Below are 20,342 nucleotides of genomic sequence, written 5' to 3'. Positions count from 1 at the left end.
ATGACAGGTCTCAACCAGACACTGTTGTCTGTGATAGCAGTAGGTTCCTGAAGGACCCCAGATACTCTGTTTCTCAGATGCTGCTCTGGCCCTTTTTCGTACTGTTATTTCTGCCGTGCTTCAGTCCTGGGCCTGGGTATCACCTGTTCTGGGTATCTGCTGTTTGCATGCTTTACCTCCTACCTCTCCTACCTTACCTTTGCTCAAACTTCTACAGGATTCTGCCAGTCTTTTTTGTATCATCTTGGACTAGATGGAAATTAGAACTATTTCATTTTCTTGCTCACTGAATTCTTAGAGCTGACTTGGGTATTTGTGGGTGATCTGGGCTCCTCTAGGTCATAATACAACACCATCTTCCCATATTCAATATTAGGTACTTGTTTAATTTAATTGAGTCTCTTAATTCTTCCTTATTTTTCCAGTCTACTAAATGTATTCTGGTCCCACTTCCTACCCACCCTTCTGACCCTAAGATCACCCATATCAATGATGGCTTCTCCTCTATCTTTGACTCCCTTACCCCTTTGACATTTCATTATTTATACCTTTTTAACTTTCAAATTTGTGTAACTCCTAGCACTTGTCTCCTTTATACCAACTCCTAAGTGGCTCAAGGGGCTAGAGAAAAGAATAAAATTAGATTGACTGGGTCCGCTCAAAAGTTAAACTTGATTGGTCCCTTACCCCTTACTGCACTTTAGCAATCCTTGTATTCATCTCTTAATTGTTCCTCTGTTACATTTCATACAAAACTTGCTCCAAATCATCTCTTCTATCCTGAAAGAATTCACTCCTCATTCCTTTTCCTCACTTTCACAATCAGCTAAATATCTAAAATTACTGAAGTTATTCAGCACTTAGCTCCCTTAACTCTTCTCCCAGCTCCAAATCTCTCCTTATCTTTACTCTCCCAGAACCACAAAGAAGTTGGTCCTTCTTGCTAATTCTAATCTCTCTCTACCTGTTTTCTTGATCCCATCGTTTCCATATCTTCCATGACTTTGTTCCCTCAATTATCCCACACCTCTGATGTATTGTCAATCTCACCCTCCCTACTGGCACCCCTCCTTCCATTATGGACATGCTTGTTCCATTGCCATGCTTCTGTCTTGGGCCTTTTTTCTCTTTTCTATGATTTGGTGACTTATTCAGCTTCCCTAATTTCTATGCAGATGACCTGGAGCCAGTCTCTCCCTTGAGCTCCAGTTCTGCATTACCAATGACCTACACAACATTTTAAGCTGTATGTCCCATAGACATCTCAAACTCAACATGACCAAAAAAGAATTCATTACTTCTCCCCAAATACACTTCTCTTCCAAACTTCCCTATTACCACTAACGCACCCGCTATGCATCCAGACAGGTTTGCATCTTTGACTCCTCATTCTTACTCACCCCACATATCCAAGCAGTTGCTGGATCTAATAATTTCTCTCTCCATACTATCTCTTACATACATAACTTCTCCCTTCACCCAGCCACTTCCCTAATTCAGATCCTCATTTCTTTTTACCTGTGGTACAGCAATCCTAATTGGTCTCCCTGCCTTAAGACTCTCAGAACTGTAACCCCTCCTCCACACAGCAACTGTGATTTTCTTAAATGATTTTATCATGTTACCCCCATCATTAAATCCAATGGCTCCCTATTACCTAGAGAAACATATGTGTGTAATCATACATTGTGTGCATGCATGTATGGCTATACATTGTCTCCCCATTTGAATGTAAGTTCCCTGAGAGCAGACCTTATCTCAATTTTGTCTTTGTACTCCCAGGTCCTAGATGATCACCTGGCAATTAGTAGTCGTTATTTCATAAATGCTTGCTTGACTGCTCTGAATGAGAAATGATAATTAGTGTCCCCTACTAGGATTTTTGTTAAAAATAAAACAAATTCCTGAACTGAAAGCACCTTTGTTTTACCTCAAATTACTCATCTGTGAAATAAGTATAGTATCACTTACCCTGATTACTTTACAGAGTTGTCATGAAAATCAAGTGAAATAATGGCCACAAAAGGACTACGACAAACAAATATTATTAAGATATTTGAGATCTTGTCTTCTATTCCAAATTAACTTTATTTTAGATAGAACCCAAAATTCTATCAGTAGAGGTGAATACAAACCACAGTGAGGAGACCTGAGACCTTCCATATTGGAGAATCAATAGAACTTCTGCCTTGAAGAGGTTAACCAAGGTAATGCTTAACATCCTCCCATACCACCTGTTACTAGGTGCTGTTTCCCTCTCTTATGCTTGATGAAGAAATGCAACTTCCTCCATATTCATAACTGTTGGTGGCAGCACCATCGTCATAAATGGTAAATATTGATAGCTCTGCCCTGTGGCTAGTATAGGATATATAAGTCCTAGTTCCGGCCCTTGAGGATCTTTAGAGTATAGTCGGGGAGATAAAACACATACTGAAAAAAGATAAAAAAAACATTGTGGAAAGAGAACTGAATTTAAAGTTAGAGGACATGGGTTCACGCAAATTACTACCTCTATGACCTTGAGAGAGTTGCTTACTCCTAGGAAGCATCATGTATAAAATAATAGGATAGGACCAGATGACTGTAGGGGACATCCTATGAAATTAAGGTCATACATGTTAAATGCCAAATTGGTAGCACATTTCAGAGTCATAAAACATGCCACCTGAGCTTCTCTGTCAATACTCCAGGGTGGAACTAGAACCATATTAAAATGCAATTGAGAAATATTTAGCAAAATAAATAAAAATACAACAGAATATAGATAATGCTAATATGTAGTTTTCTAAGTCAATAAGAAACTCACAGGAATGCTTAATTTTGGCTTAGTAACTTTCATTTCTATTTAATTTGACACCACTGTTGTAGATTATTACAGAACTTCAGAAGAGGAAATGATTAGGGATGGTTGAATCACTCCCACTGGTCACTCAGGGGATCAGTGTTTCAAAGAAGAAGATGGGACTTGAGGTTGGCCTTGAAAAAGTGGATAGGCCTTAGAAAAAATATTCATGTGACCCAGAAAGAAAACAAATCTGAGTTTAGGTAGAGGATCTTTGTTAGTTTCTGTTGCCAAACAACTTCAGCACGAGGGTGGCCAAACCATTTTGTGACAAGTCTCTCCCAACTTAGCCAAATGGACAACAAGGTGTACAGTCTATTGTTGTTGGCCCCACACTCAACATTTCAGCTGAGTAGGGCTTGCCAGAGCTTGCTCTCACAGGTACAGCTCTTGAGAAGTCAGGGCTAACTCCAAAGGTCTAAGGTTCACACTTACATTCAAAATGAAGCATCAGAGTAGAATTTAACTCGAAACAACCCACATTTATAAAGAACTTGAATCTTTGGAAAGCACTTTGCAAAACAACAATTCTGTGTGACAGATTGGACAAGTACTTTTATCCCCATTTTACAGATGAGGAAATTGAGTCTCAGAGACTTGCTCAGGGATATACAGTAAAGTAGAAACATTATTAAAGCAGAAGAATTGGGAAGCAAACCCTGACATTTTGTCTTCTCAAACAATGTTCTTTCCACTATACCTCACTACCTCTTATTCTAGCTGAGGAAAACTTAGATGACTAGAGAACGAGAGAAGCTTTGCTGTCACATTTCACTAATATTATATGGGGTGTGAAATTTCAGCTTCTGCAGAAGGCAGCAGCCCACTAAAGTTCATCAGGAATGAGCACATCAGACCTCTTTTATGTTTCCATTGCCTATCCTCTTTGCCTCAAGAGTGAAATGACTTGTTAACTAAACCAGACATGTCCCATACATATAGTTTGGGTCTTCTTTACATCAGGAAGCATTTCTTTGAAAGCATCTTTTACCTCCACTGGAGTCAGAACATGGGCTGTCCCCAGAAGGAACACAGACAGCATTCTTTGCCTAACTATTGATTCTGAGGATTTAAGTTCAGCAATCTGAAAGTAGAGTTTTTAATTAAATTATTATGTAGGGACTGTTTCAAATTTCCTATTTGTTCTGAACATACAGCTTTGGCTTTCCTGACTTTCAGTGTGTCATATAAACGCTCTTTTAAAGTTAATCTTCCTTGACAAAGCAAAATGAAAAGACATGGCCTGTAAGTAAAAATAATTTTACCTGCCCTCACAGAAGGGTTCTAGGTATTGCAGAAGTGTTTTGAAGTTAACCATCTTATGATCATAAAGAAAAATAAATAAGGGATAAGAACCAAGTTGATAGAGAATTTAACTAAGCATACCTCAATTCTTGTATGGTCCTGGTGAAAAAAATGCCAGAGACATGTGGATATATGACCTAGTTTACATAATTAATATGGTGTCAGTTTGAGTATCAGCAAACTTCAATTTATGCCATTAAAAAATTAGAAGAGGACCTTCAACACTGTCAGAAGCTCATGAATACACCATTTAGAAATTCATAGGTACCATAGATATTACATCCTTGCAGATTTTAATTTAAATCTACCTAGAGGCAGGTAGGTGGTATAGTGGATAAAATGTTGAACCTGGTGTCAGAAAGATCTAAATTCAAATTTGACCTCAAACTTTTACTAGCTCTGTGACCCTAGACGTCACTTAATCTCTGACTCAGTTTCCTTAACTGTTAAATGAGGAAAATAATAGTACCTACTTCCCTAGGTGGTTGTGCAGTTACTGTGAGATTACATATTTAAAATGTTATATAATTTCAGCAATTATTGTTCAGAAAACTAAAATCTATCATGAGGAAAAAAAACTTTTATGAGGAAAATAGGTGAAATCAAGCAGAAGAAAAAAACCTAACTATTTCACAGTGTAGCAATAAATATGTAAATATCAGTGGGGTGGTTGGTGAAGCTTTCATTGAAGGAGCAGACACAGAAAATATTATTTAAACTCATTAAAAAAAAATCTAAACATCTTGCTGCCCTGCATTCTCATTGTATCTTTCAGATTTATCTTTACATTAACAATGCTAACGGGCAGATAGCCAGCAGGGCTTGCCGAGCTGGACCAACTTCAGGAATTGTTTCCATGCTGGGGCGCTTCCTGAGCTTGGCACAGGCCAACTGCAACTGTGGTTCCATTTATTACATTATGCTATAAACATTATGTCCTGAGCTAACAAGATACTCAACATGACAGTCCAATAGGTTACCGAGTACAGTAAACATCTGTTCACCAGGCACCAGAGATATGACTGAGATAGACTGTAGTGAATATCAATTTTAAGTGGTTTACGCTGTGGATTCTTCTTTTTTTTTTAAATAAAAAAAAATACAATCCCGACCTCAGACAAATATTTGCACGTCAGTTATGTTCACTTAAAAAAATAAAACACGCATGTGTGCTGTCCTTTTGCGTTTCAGTACAATGTTTGCTTTTAGAACACTTCAGGAGACCAATGATAGAATAATTTCGATGTATATATTTACTCTGAAGGAATCCTGAACATTCAGTCACCTTTTCTCCTAAGTAGTAATGTGAGGCATTTTTTTTTTTCAAGTTGGCAGTAGGAGGAGAAAACTTCTTGGCTACAAATTACAGTATGTCTCACAGACTTTTAGGCTAAAGCAAATCTTCCATGAAAAATATATAACTAGACACATGTCCGTCTCTCTTCCCGGGGTCCTCAAGTCTCTTTATCCCCACCAAGCAAACACACCATCCCCCACTCACCCAAAAAGCAAATGAATGAATACAGACCAGCATCTTGCCCAATCCTTTTATTTCAGTAGTATTTTTTTTCTTCAGTTTTCTTTCTATGAGACTCTATGTTATGATCTCAGGGACCCTAGGAAACTTCAGGGACCCCCTTGAAACACTTCTGGTTACAGAAGCACTTTCCTAAAACAGGAGAGCCCAGGCAGTGCCTACGACCCCAGGGCAGTGTGCCTGAGTATTCCTTCAGGCTGAAGTTTTGAAAGCCCCTAGCGAGTGGAAGATACTGCAGATCCGGGGTTCCCTACATTTCAGGGACTCACCTTAGGGCACTACGTCTCTAGCTTGGGGCTGTGCCCGTCTTTCTGCAAGGTTCTTTTTCAGGGGAAAAGGGGGCACTTCTTACTGTAAGGCTACTGTTTGCAAATTCAGAATAGCATACAGCTAGCTCACAGTCCCTCGCCGGCAGGGGAGCTCCCTTTTTAAAAGACCAGGGAGTTTACCCCTAAGGGAACTTCTCCAGTTTCCCCACCCTCGCACCTCCCGTTACCTTTCCCCAGTCCCGTCCACGGTGGAGACATAAACAACCCTCCCACCACCACCGCCACCATCACCTCCCAGGGCCTCAGCCTACCCCCACAGTACTCTCTCTTAGTAAGGGACACTCCTACACTCTGTGCTTGCTCTCCTGTACACCGACACACATATATAGCACGTACACCCGTGTAAGCACAGAAAACCGCCGCTGCCGCCGCAGCCACCGCCACGGCCACGACCACCAAAGTAAAGCGAACCCAGGCAGCCAAGGTTCTAGCAACAGTTTTCAATGTGGTGTACAAGGAGGGTCTCCCACCCAAAAAGCGCAGCCCACGCCCTCTGCCTCCTTCCAAAGCCCCTGCCACTGAGCAGCCCGGAGTCTCTTAGACCAGGCACCCGCTGGCACTCCCGACAGCCTCTGTTAGCGCTGGCTGTCAAAACTTTGAGGTCGTTTCAAAACCGCAGATTAGTGAGGGGCCACTAGTGAGGAAGCTGCTGCAGCCCTAATTTCCAATCCAGTCCCACCCGGCCAAACCGAGTTTACTTATCCAGAATCTCCCAAAGGGCTAAAAAACGCATCAACAAAAAAAATCTAACAGTTGCATCAGGGATAGAAGAAAGGCTGGGAACATTAGGAAAGACTGGAGAAGGAGCCCCATTGTTCCCCAATCCTCTTCCACCATCCAGCCACCTCTGTGGACACACAGATCCAGCTGGAGTTCCTGCCCACGAGTAGGCTGGAGAGAGGGAGGGAGGGAGGGAGGGAGAGAGAGAGAGAGAGAGAGAGAGAGAGAGAGAGAGAGAGAGAGAGACTCACAGAGAAAACTTTTAAGACACCCACAAACTGTTTCCAAAATAAGTCCTTCCATAAACACGTCCCTCAAAAAGACACCCCCCTTCCTGCATGTAAACAAGTTTAGTCGTATTATCACTCATCCAACTCTCTCCCCTAAAAGAAAAAGGAAAAAAAAAATCCAGCAAAGACAGAAAGACAGAAACACACACACACACACACACACACACACACGCACGCACACGTCCTTGGTATGGATCAGATTACAACAACCTACCAGCGGAAAACAACTTCTTTGGTAGGAAGCGCAAGCCATAGGGGCTTTACCCCCACTTCCAGCCCCCAGTGTATTTGCGGATAAATCTGAAACCTCCAGCACCCCAAATAAACGTCCCCCGCCCGCCCCCAGCTCCGAGTTCCAGCCCAGAGTCGGGAAGTGACCCCCTCGCCCGCGGATCTGCCCACCACCGCGGTCACTACCTTGGAGCTGAGCCTCTTAGCAGAGCGAGCAGAGGGTCTCTCTCCTCGCCGCGACTGGTTGCGCCCGGGCGCCCCAGGGGGGTCCCCGCTGCCGGGGCGCTCAGCAGCAGCCACAGCTGCCACCGCTGCTGCTGCAGCAGCCGCCGCCGCCGCCGCTGCCGCCTCTACCTCCTCCCCTTCCCATGGCTGCTCCCCACTTGGCAGCTCTCGGGCTGTCAGGCTTCGGGAGAGGAGGGGTGGAGAGGGGGGCGGGGTAAAGGGGATGGGAGGGGAGGGCACGGGAGGGGTGGGAACCAGGGAAAGGGAGCGGCAGCTTTTTTGCGGGGGTGAGGGGGGTTGGTGGACGGGCTGAGGATCGCGTAGAAACCGGGAGAGAGAAGCACGCTCCGGGGTCTAGGCTCGGGACGGGAGGGGAGGGAGAGCCCCAGCCAAGGGAGGAGTGAGGGCAGCTGGTGGGAGATGGGCTAGGGAGGAGGCGAGAGCCGCCCGGGGAGCGAATTCCTGGGAGCTCAGATTGCTGCCTTTGCCTGTGAGGAGTTGGAGTTGGTGCGTGTCACTTTCATCTGGACGACTCGGCTCCTCCTAGAGGAAAACACTGGCTGGTGCAGCACACTTCCTTCCTCCAGGGAGGCCCACCCCTACTCCCCAAAAGAAAACAGGGTCCGAAGGATAACTATGGTAAATAAACAAATGAGCGCACCGGCGGGAGCACGCTGATGTCAGCTCTCTTCATGGGGTGGAGAGAGAAATTCAGGAGGAAAGTCATTTAAAGGCCCAATCTCCAAAGGGCTAGTATTTAGCAACATGGAGCCAGCTTGAAAAGCACCCCTGCCACCTGGGTTATGGGACTATGGGATCCTGGAGCAAGTCTGCTACCGATCCGAACCTCCAGCGCCTCACGGACAAAGTGGGCGCACTATTATTAATATTCCACGGGGCTCCTATGAGGAGATATGCATGCATGTATGTATGTGTAGATGTAGATACAAGATTTCAATCTTGATGTATGTTTTCTTCATATAGTTATACCTATATATACACTGTCGCAGTATACACACACATCAGTATATGTATTGATGCAAATATACATGAGTATATGCATGGCTTTGCATGTATGTATACATGTGCTGGCGTGTATATACTTATGTGGTGTACACCTATATGTAGGTATATTGCACATATGGGTATATAGGTATAGGTCTATATGTATATGCCTAAACATGTATGTGTTTGTAGATATGCACACATACATATATAGATATGCATATGATATATGTGTATGAGTACATACATATATAGGAATATGTGTACCTATGAATGTACACAGGATCATGCTTATATAAGCAGGGGTATATATATATATATACACACACACACATATAAATATATGTCTATGTCTAGGTATACACACTATATATGCATATATACATGCATATATATATATCCATATCCACACACATTACATATGTGTGGATAGACAGACAGACAGACAGACAGATAGATAGACAGATAGATAGATGGCAGCCAGATGGCACAGTAGATAGAATGTTGGCCTAGAGTCAGGAAGATTTATCTTTGTAAGTTAAAATTTGGCTCCAGACATTTCCTAGCTGTGTGACCTTAGACAAGTCACTTAACCCTATTTGCCTTAGTTTCCTCTAATCTGTAATATGAGCTGGAGAAAGAAATGGCAAACCACTCTAGTAACTTTGCCAAGAAAACCCCAAACCGGGGTCACGTAGATTTGGGCACAAAGGACTGAATAACAAGGAAGTTACAGGAATGTATATGTAAATAGACACACATACACATGCATACATGCATACACATGCATACATGCATACATACATACACAGATATAGACAGTTGGGGGCAGGGCAGGGAGGGGCAGGCAAGGGTCTTTCTCAGTGCCCAGAGGTCTCTGGTCAGGCACAGGATCAGGAGGATGAGGTCTCTAATTCAATCTTTTCTGCTTTCACTTGGAGGGATAGGGGTGGAATGGAGGTGGGATGGGGGAGGAGGATTTTGCTGGGAAAAGTCAAAGAGTGCCGCCAAGCAACAGGAGCTAAAGTAGAGCACAGTATTGTCAGAAAAGATAACAGGTGTTTTTTGGAATGTGGATTTCTTTCAGAATTCTTTATATAAAGTCAAATTTGTGTAAGGCAAATAAAGTGAGAACTGTCTCATTATACACATAGGTATATATGCCTATGTGTATGTATAGGGGTGTGTGTGTGTGTGTGTGTGTGTGTGTGTGTATATATATGAATGAATGAATGAAATGGTTATCTATACTGTTACACATATCCCTACCTATACACATATGTATGTGGTATATATGTGTATGTGCACAGGAACGTGTACATGTATGTATACATGCACATTTAGATAGGCCTCTATACATATATATGGGCATACATGCATAGGTGTAGTAGATAGGTGCACATTATACACAGGTATACATGCACATGCATGTAACCACACACGTGTATGTGATATATATACATCTATGCATATATACTTATGTATAAATATGTATTTATAACCTGTGTATCTATATCTACAAATGTATACATAGATGCCTATGCATATATGCACATGTATAAATGCATTTGTGTATATGTATACATGGATAACTATACATATATACACATGTACCCATGCATATACATAGGTATGTGTATCTATGTGTATATGACTGTTCATGTACATAAATACACATACACAGTTACCTATGCATATAATACATACATGGCTATGTACATAGGCTTATACAAACGTGTATGTAGACAGACAATGTGTATGTATAATAATACATCTATGTGAGGAAAGAATGTATATCTATATACACACATATGTCACTATAATGTATAAGTGCACATATGTGTATTGTTATTGCTGTAAAGAAACTGACTGGATCTAAGAGCCTGGCTCTGTTAATTTATTGCTTTGGCTAAAATCCTTTCACTTGACTGAGACTCTGTTTTCTTACCTGGAAAAAGGGAATGATACCTGTACTGCTACTCTGTACAACAATCAACCAGATTGTTGAGAGGATTGAATGGAGAGTTTTGTGAGCCATAACTCATTCTATAGATGGAAGCTGTTATTGCTTTCAGGTGGAAAAAGAATAGGGCTGGAATTGGCCGCCTGTGTCAGCCTCTACCTTGTTACTAAAGAATTTTGTGATCTTGGCCAAGTCACTTGACCTCTGGACTAGAGTTCTTCCATCCATCAATAACATCCACATCTTCTGTATCTGCTAGCTTGTCCTGAAAATAACAATGAAGTATTAGATGCACCAAGGCTTTGAAAAGTGAAAAACACCATATCCAGGTCAGGCGTTTTGTTAACCATTATTTTTTTTTGCACACATGGTGAACATTGTAGATTTTATCTCACAGAAGGATGAAGAGTGGTGAATTAAGTAGGAAAATAATTGGAATCTGAATTAGGAAAACCATGCTGCACATTTTGGTATAGACAATACATTTCTTCATAGCAGTTTCCTCTTTTATGGAAGGGGATGAAGGACTTTGAAGACACTTGGCATTTAAGGTGGCTCCTCAATTAGAGTGGGGATGCTGAAGAAATGGTTATATTACTATCTATCTTATCTATAGCACCCCATAGTCTTATAAGGGCAATCCAGTCAAATACATGGACTCCTCTTCACTCCACCCCTACCTTAAAATTTCAGAGCATGTGCAGATATTCTGGGGACTTTCAAGGAAATTTGGATATTCATAGATTTTTTTTATCTACTTCTGTTATAAGGCGGGGTTCAGTCACCATCTTCTTCTAGTTGATTGTAGAGCTTGAAAAACTTCTCACATGGGGAGCTACACAGGAGTAGAAGAGGCAGCCTCTGGCTGGTGGGTTTTTGAAGGTAATCATCAAAAAGATGGGATGATGTCAGAGGTGGAGGAAGGAAGAATCCTTCTCTACCCTAGTAGAACGAGGGACCAGGTCCTCTGGTGTCCTCTCTCTCCTCTTGGAACATGGACTCATTTAGCCAGGCTCAATACAGAGGCCTCTGGCTGCCCTGTCATTCCTCTTGTGCTTTATTCTAGCATTGACTTAGTTACTGCCAGCAACCAGGGTAGCAGTTGTGACAGCAGCAGCAGTAGCAGGATTGGCCTTGAGACGAGAAAATCCTAGCCACCAGAAAGAGGATTCTGCTTGGTGTTTGGCAGATTGTGCTCAGTGGAGATGAAAGGTATAACAGCTTCTTAGCATCCTGGAAATGAAGCTATTTGTCCCCCAATAAGACTTGAATATTGGCCTCCCAATGATTATATTTTAGTAGTGATGCTATAGAATTCTCTGTATAAAAATCAATATAAAATGTATAAAGTAATTCTGATTCTTTCTTAGCATTCCCTTTTCTGTATGGGAGTAAACATGTGCAGGAGAGATTTATGGTGGGCATTGGGTACTTTCTTTGCTTTCCATTTTGAGGGTGGGGCTAGTCTAGAGTTCAAAATCATATTGTTGCTGGAGTAGCAGAGGTGAACATGGGAAGCCTTATTCTACTGTTGGGGTAAGCAGCCTCATAGCACTAAATCTCACAGGGCAAGCTGTGAGGACAGATAAAAGGATAGGGACTGCTATAGGCCATCAGAACCTGTGGCCTCAGTCAAGTAATTCCTAGCTAACCACTGTTCCATGCATGCATGCATATATATGTAGCCACACTATACATGTGCATGAACACATGTATGTATAATACAGGGGCATGCTGGAGGAACCAACTCAAATCTATTTTTGTTTAAATAGGTTGTGGGAGCCTATTATATAGTGGGAATCAATAAAGGTTACAAATAAGGGCTTGATGTATTGTTTTTGTTGATTGTCTAAACTTAAGAAAATGATGAGAAAATGTTCATAATGTTCATTAAACTTGAAAGTGTGAACATTTCCCTCCCCCCGAGAGGTGGTTGTTAAACGTGTGTGTGTGTGTGTGTGTGTGTGTGTGTGTAAATCTCTTTTATATGCCCAAGGAAGACACGCCCTTTTACTAATACAGCGTGGCACTTGCTCTTCAGGGATTGTTTTAAAGAGTTGATGAAGAAATGAGACGTTGCCTTTTGTTGTTATTCAGTCATGTCTGACTCTGTGACTCCGTTGGGATTTTCTTGGCAGAGATACTAGAGTGGTTTGCCATTTCCTTCTCTAGCTCATTTTACAGATGAGGAAACTGAGTTAAATGGGGTTAAGTGATTTGCCCAGGGTTACATAGCTAGCAAGTATCTGAGGCCAAATTCAAACTCAGGAAGATGAGTGTTTTTTACTTCAGGCCTAACACTCTATCCACTGTGCCACCAAGCTGCCCAAGAGGTTGCCAAGGGTCACTCATAAAGATACATGTTAAAGGCATTACTTTTATGAAGGTTTTCCTAATTCTGATGCCAGTCCTTCGTTGACTACATCCCATTCCCCCCTCCCCCGCCGAGTCACCACTCCCCCTTCCCTCCCAGGACCTGTGATTTTATTTGGTACCTTCAAGGCTGGCAGGTTGGGGGTAAGGAGGGAATAAAGTAGTTGAAATTACCAGGGCTGAGCAGTCTTAAGAGGGCATGGGACCAACTATGGTACACATGGTTTAGACTTTTTCAGTTTTTTCAGCTATTATTTTTGTCTGTTGTTCTAGAAATCCAATATAAAAATCTGTGTATTTGAAAGAAAAATGATATAAAAATTCTGTCCGTTATTGGCCAAAAAAGGTTCTAATCAATGAAAGAATTGCTAATTACATATTAAGAATAGATTGTAATTATATTTCATTGTAATTCTTTTATTTTCCATCTGGCAGCATTGCATTTATTTTTTTTCAAATGCTTTATTAACTTCTGATTTACATCATTCATTTCCGCCAGATTTTGAGTTACAAATTTTCTCCCCATTTTTCCCCTACCCACCGCCCCAAAATAGCAGTCCCACAGGATATCCCCTCCTCCAATCTTCTCTCTCCCATATTTTCTCCCATAACCCTTTCGACTTTTCTAGTGGATCTCTATGCCCCAGTTATTTATTTCCCAATTACAGGTAAAATAGTATGTGTATATATATATATATATATGAATATTTGATTTTAAGACTTTGAATTACAGATTCATTCCCTTCCTCCCTTGTCACCCACCCTTACTGGGAAGATAAGCAGTTCAGTATACGTTGTACATGTGTGACTAATGCAAAACAATAACATAGTAGATATATTGTAAAAGACTGACTATATTTCTCTCCCTCCTATCCCACCTCCCACTTGTTCTATTCTCTACTTTGATCCTGTCCCTTTTCAAAAGTGTGTGCTTCCAACTTCCCTCTGCCCCAGCCTGCCCTCCCTTCCATCATCCCTCCTCTCATCCCATCCCCCCCCACTCTCCTGGAGGGTGAGATACCCTATTTAGTGTGTATTTCATTCCCTCGTCAATCCAAATTCAATGGGAATAAGGTTGACCCATTCCCTTTTGCCTTCCTATTCTTCCCCTCCATTGTAACCATTTGCCTATATGAGAAAGTTTTCTTTGAGAACTTCCTGGAGGATGATTTCTAGGTTCTTTCTTTGATCATGGCTTTCAGGTAGTCCAATAATTTTTAAATTCTCTCTCCTGGATCTATTTTCCAGGTCAGTGGTTTTTCCCATGAGATATTTCACATTGCCTTCTATTCTTTCATTTGTTTGGATCTGTTAAACAACATCTTGATTTCTCATAAAGTCATTAGCTTCCATTTGCTCCAATCTAATTCTGAAGAAATGATTCTCCTCAGTGAGCTTTTGTGATTCTTTTTGCATCTGGCAAATTTGGCTTTTTAAGGCATTCTTCTCCTCAATTGCCTTTTTGAGCCTCTTTTGCCATTTGAGTCAGTCTGTTTTGTAAGGTGGTATTATCCTCAGTCAGACTGTTGACTCTCATTTCATAATTTTCTTGCATTGTTCTCATCTCTCTTCCCAATTTTTCCTCCACTTCTCTTATCTGCTTCTTAAGGTCCTCTATGGCCTGTAACCAGCTCATATTTTCCTTTGATGCTTTTGGTGCAGGTGTTCTGACTTCACTGTCTTCCTCCTGTTCCATACTTTGCTCCTTTTTCCCCCAAAATAGGAGTCTAATGTTGGAATCTTCTGTCTGCTTTGTTTCCTTTGCCTGGTCATGTCGCCCCCTCAGTCACTTGACCCCTGGGCTTTTTGCCACAGTAGGATTCTGCCACCAGACAGGGGAACATTCGTCCCCAATGCTGGGGTTTTCTCATCTGCCGGAGGTATTAGATGGGTGCCCTCTCTGAGGTCTCCACATGTTCTGGAAAGCTGGACACACACCCCAGGACCTCCACCCTAGACCGCACTCCAGATCCAAGAAGGTTAAGCAAGAGCGATTACCCCTCAGACTGGTGCTTGGGCCCCCTACACTCTGCAGGCCAGGAGCTGAAGCTGCCACGTGGCGCTGGCTGGCTGGGGACAAAAGCCACACACTCCCCACTTACTGGGTCCCAAAGTACAGACTGCACTGACCTCTCACTTTGTCCTTCACATCTATGCGTTGGTAAATCTGGAAAGGCCACAGCTGCTGCTGATCTGGAGTCCAGTCAGGCCGCTATCTGGTCAGGCCTGCCCTGGGGCTAAAGCCTCAGCATGGGGCTGGGCTGGGCTCCCAGAGCACTGCGGGATTCCTGCTGGCCTGTAGGGCTGTCCTCAGTGGGAGTTTAGCTTCTCTGTGTCATTTTGTGGGTTTGCAGCTCCAAAGTTTGATTAGAGTCACCTTTTCACATGGATTGGGGAAGGTGGAAGCCGGAGCCTTGGGGAAGTCCTGCTACTACCCCTATTCTTTTTTTCTACCCTTGGGTCATACAACAAGAACCAGTGAGACATGAACCCAGCCCCTCTGGGCTTACTCTCTAACCCAGGAATGGGGAACCTTTGAGCCTAACCAAAACCGGCAGGTTTTACCCACAGAGGCAGTTGCTACTACTACCAAGATTCTAGGGGGTAACCCTGAAGATGACTAGCCACATAACAGGTAGTTAATGAACTCCCACCATAATGCTTCCCTTTAACAATTAGCCAACAGAGATTTGTTACAAAACTTCCTCCCCAACTAAAAAAAAAAAAACTTAGTGTCCACTTTCTTACAAATAGACACAGAGTGTATGGCCACAAAAAAAGTACATAGTGTAAAAACCTTAGTGCTCTCCTGTAATGTTAATGGATATAAGATCTTCCCCACTCATTACTAGGCCTCAGGAAGAGTCCATTAAGGGAAGCTTGATTAGGGCAAGTTACATATACACAATCAGAGGTTAGCATTTTGCTTTGGGGTTCATGCATTGGAAGAATGTTCTTGTGATTTGACCAGATGAGACTTTGCGTAGCTGTTAAGGAGCCCCCTGGCTTTGAAAAACCCAGATGTTGGTGCTTCCCTCTCTGGTAACAATGTATGTATCACCTTGGTCAGACAGCTGGATCTGTTTGTTAATTTGTGCTAATTTCTCAGACAGTTAGAAGCCTTGTCTGTTGGCCTTTATTTCTTTGCTTGTATTTTCTCTGTTTGTGTTTTCCAAAGTTCAGGGTGCTGATTTTTCCCCTGAACTAATGAAGATAATTTAAAAAGTTTGTTGACCCCTGGAACAGCTATATTTCCTAGTAAAGTAGATCTAAGAACCTGTGCTAGAAGTCATCCTGGGTATGCCAGTGTGGTTACTGTTACACTTCCCTGCCCTACTATATGAAAAAGTGTCAAGGAAGTTCAAAACTCTTGATTCTCTCCAAGTAAGTCCAGCAGTAACGCTGAGAGCCCCTTTCCTGTTGGAGATGGAATTGGAATATCAACTAGCTCCTAGTTTCTCAGGAATCTCCTCTTACCTCACTAGAATGAGGTCAGGCTTCTCTATCCCTCTCCCCAGTGCCTGGTCTTGCTAGACCCAGATAAGAACCCTATACAACTCAGCAGACTTTAATAGTTTGGGGCACCCAATTCCACCTTGTTCCCTGGTGGACCTGACCTATTTGTGTTTTCTTGGACTATCCTTTTCAACTGTACTACAACAAAGCAAGCTTGCTGTATTATTTTGTGTATTTGGTGCTTCTTTGGTATCTTGAACCTTATTAAAACTGTAATATGATAAATGTTAATGCAGCACATCTGTAGGGAACACAAATGTCTAAGGCAACTTACCATTCCAGAACTACAGGTACTGATATCATTTCTTGGTTGGGGGGGGGGGGTAGGTGTGTCATAAAATTCACTGCAGAGTCTGATTTCTGTGAAGGATGAGTTGTTCCACTCTTAGGCTGACACAGTACAGTTATCTCTTCCACATCACCACTTTCCCCAACCCAGTTTCAATATATCACAAGTCAGTGTAAGAAATTAAATGGAAATTAGGGGGGACTTTTGCAGAAGTCACAGATGACAAAAGGCCAACAGACAACACAGAGTCTATGACCAAACAGCCCAAATTTTACAGTAAAGTTCTGTAAACACCCCAAAGGAAAAGAAAAAAATTCAAACTTCTTCTCTGGTATGAAGGGAGGGCCAAAAAATTTTATGTCTATTTTCCAGATTGAGAGGGCGCTGTGCCCTTAACCTCTGTCCCTCCCCAACTCCCCGCCAATGTAGAAGGGATAACTGTACTTTGCTGTACAAGCAGCCCAGTCGACCTTGCCCCTTGTACAATGGAGTGTCTGGGCTATGTAGCCTGGCTCAATCTAAAACCTAGCCCTTTTCTGAACTTCTCCATGTTTGTCCCTTTTCTGCCCTTTTTTTAATCTCAAAAACCCTTGACATCACCCCCAACCCTCTCCTCTTTTACCCTAGTCTCTTGACAAAGAAGTGTCTCTTCTCTTTGGCAAGGCCAACCCATAAACATAATCTCTTGATTCCCACCTTTTCCAACAGATTGAAAATCATCCCTTTTCTCTTATCTTCAGCCTCTTCCTATGTACTGGTCTTTTCCCAATTGCTTTTAACATGCCCAAGTCTTCCCCTTTCTTAAAAATAAAACAAAATAAAGCAAACAAAAAACTTCCCTAGATTCTACCATCCCTTCAAATGATCATCCTCTGTCTCTTCCTTTCTTAGGCAAATGTCCTAAAAATAATTGTCTATATAAGTTGCCCCCTTTAATTTCCTCTCATCACTTGACTGAAACAGTTTTTTTTCCCAAATTTACCAATAATAATTACCAATTCTGATAGTTTTTTCTTCAGTCTTCAACCTTCTTAACCTGTATACTGTGTTTGACATCTCTCTTGCATACTTTTTCTTCTCTGGGTTTTCAAGACAATATTCTCTCCTTGTTCTTCAACCTTTTAAACTATTCCTATTCATTATCTTTTGCTAATTCACCATCTGTATCATGCCCCCAAAATGTTGATGTTTCCCAAAGATCTGTCCCGGGCTTCTGGCTCTTCTCTCCATTTATTCTCGGTGACTTAAGTCAATAGCTTCTGTGGGTTTAATGATCATCTCTATGCTGATGATGCCTGAATCCATAGATCCAGTCTCAGTATCTCCCTTGAGGTTCCACCCTACATTGAACAGTTGCCTTACAGACATTTCCAACTGTATAACCCAGACATCTCAGAACTCACTTTGTGTAAAATTAATCTCGTTATCTTTTCTGGAAAACCAGCTTCTTTTCCAAATTTCCTGTTTCTGTCATAGGTACCACCATTCTTTTGGTCTGCAACCTACAACTTACTCTTGACAATTCACTCTCCTTCATACCACATGTCCAATCAGGTGCCATTCTTGTTCCTACATCATCTTGAATTTTTTTTTGAGCCTGATTGCAACATTTGCTTTTTAATTCCCAATCTAACAACATAAAACTGATTACAACTGTTTCATTTCCTTAAGGATATTTTCCCCTTTTCCTTTATTTGGGGTGGGGGTGTGATTTTCCATTTATTTTTCATTTATGGAATAAAACAAGCATTTCTATAACATAGTATAATAAAAAGATATGAAACTGCAAATCTGTTATGTGCAACTGCTATTCCTTTTAAATATATAATAAAGTCGTCATGCAAATTTTTCCCTTTATTTTCTCCCACCCCCACCCTAGAGATAGCTACCATTAGACAGAAATAGGTATATATATGTAAAATTATTCTGTACCTACTTCTATTTATCAATTCTTTCTCTAAATGCAGATAGCATCTTCCTTTATAGTAGATCTATTTCATCTTGTGCTACTAGTGTACTCATACAACTGTCACCTTAGTTTGGGCCCTTATCGCCTCTGGCCTCGATGACTACAATGTCTTCCTAATTAGCCTAAGGGAAAAATGTATATCTCTGAACATTTAATCAGCAAAATAGAGTCAGAACAGATCAATTCATTAGTCAACAAATTAGAGACCTAGAAAACAAACCAATTAGTAAACACCATTTAAACATCAGAATTGAAATTCTGAAAAATCAAGGGAGGTTAATGCAATTGAAAGAAAAAAAATATTGAACTGATAATGGAGCTTTTAAAAAATAAAAACAAAATAGCAAAAACTACTAGCTGGTCTGATTTTTTTTTAAAGAGGAAAACCTAATTACTGGTAACAAAATATGCAAAAGGTAATTCTTGACAAATGAAGAAGAAAAAATATTTTTTATCTGCTAAAGTGATTTTCCTAAAACTCAGATCTGACGATCACTTTCCTAATCATTTAACTGCAGTGTCCCCCCATTGCCTCTAAGATATAATATAAACTCCTTCATTTATCTCTTCACAACCTGGCCCCAGCCTATCTTTTGAGCCCTACTGTGTCCTGCCCTCCCTCCCATACTCTGCAATCTAGCCAGACTGGCCTTCTCTTTATTTCCCGCATAACACATTCCATCTCTTTTCTCAACCACTGGCTATTCTCCCCCAATCCTGGAATGTACTCTCCCTCCCCTCCCACCCCCTTCACTTCAGGTCAGAGAATCCTCTCCTCCTTCAGGGCATAATTCAATACTGCAATATTACCTTCTTTTATTTATTTATTTATTTTGCTTTTTGGAGGGGGGAAGGCAGGGCAATTGGGGTTAGGTGACTTGCCCAAGGTCACACAGCTACTAATTGTTAAGTGTCTGAGGTCACATTTGAACTCAGCTCCTCCTGACTCCAGGACTGGTGCTCTATTCACTGTGCCACCTAACTGCCCCAGCAATACCACCTTCTATATGAAATATCTCCTCATCTCTCTATCTGCTAGGGTACTTATTTTCAAACTGTCTTATTTCATATTTCAGTACTTCGTATTTTTGCGTATTTATTCTCTTTCTGTTTATAATGTATGTATATATACATATGTATGTGTATATAGATATACATTCTCTCTCTCTCTCTCTCTCTCTCTCTCTCTCTCTATATATATATATATATATATACACTCTGTTCTCCCATTATAATGTAAGCATCTTGTGAGTAGGATTTTTTCAGTTATTCTAATTGTATTCTCTGCATCTTAGCAGAGTGACTAGCACATAATAGGTAATTGATAAATATTTGTTCATCAATTATTATTATGCATACTTATTTATGTACATGCAGTCTCCCAGTTGGGGAATCTGCAGCCTTGAGGCCACATGTGACCTTCTAGGTCCTTGGGTATGACTTTTGACTGAGTCCAAGTTTTACAGAATGAATCCTTTTATTAAGGAGATTTAAGCTTTAGGCTGTTCCTTAGGGGCAGAGGTTTTTCATTTTTCTTTTTGTATCACCAGTACCCAGTACAGTGAGTGCCTGGCACATATCATAAATGCTTGTTGATTAATTGTTCAAAGTCCTATATTTCCCTTCTAGCTAGCTCAAATCCCATCTCCTTTACAAAGTTTTATTTTATTGTTCTAGTTCATTATCTCTCTCTATTCTGAATTCCGATATCACTTGTTAATGGGATTTTAACTTTCAGACTATGT

General features: G+C 41.3%; 1 protein-coding gene across 1 annotated transcript in view; it reads right to left on the bottom strand.

Moving 5' to 3' along the window:
* GHR (growth hormone receptor) overlaps nt 1–7,657 on the bottom strand; it is a 354,244-nt gene extending 346,587 nt beyond the window's left edge. Inside the window, exon 1 of the mRNA XM_069096239.1 lies at nt 7,444–7,657. The gene's annotated coding sequence lies outside the window, so the exon portion shown is untranslated. The remainder of the gene's footprint in view (nt 1–7,443) is intronic.
* Between the last annotated feature and the right edge of the window lie 12,685 nt (nt 7,658–20,342).

This window comes from Petaurus breviceps, unplaced genomic scaffold (genome assembly GCF_028583685.1).
Source record: "Petaurus breviceps papuanus isolate PSGF00001 unplaced genomic scaffold, PetGlider_PUasm1.0 229, whole genome shotgun sequence".
In the NCBI taxonomy this organism is placed as follows: Eukaryota; Metazoa; Chordata; class Mammalia; order Diprotodontia; family Petauridae; genus Petaurus; species Petaurus breviceps.
This window is presented reverse-complemented; position numbering and strand designations above follow the sequence as displayed.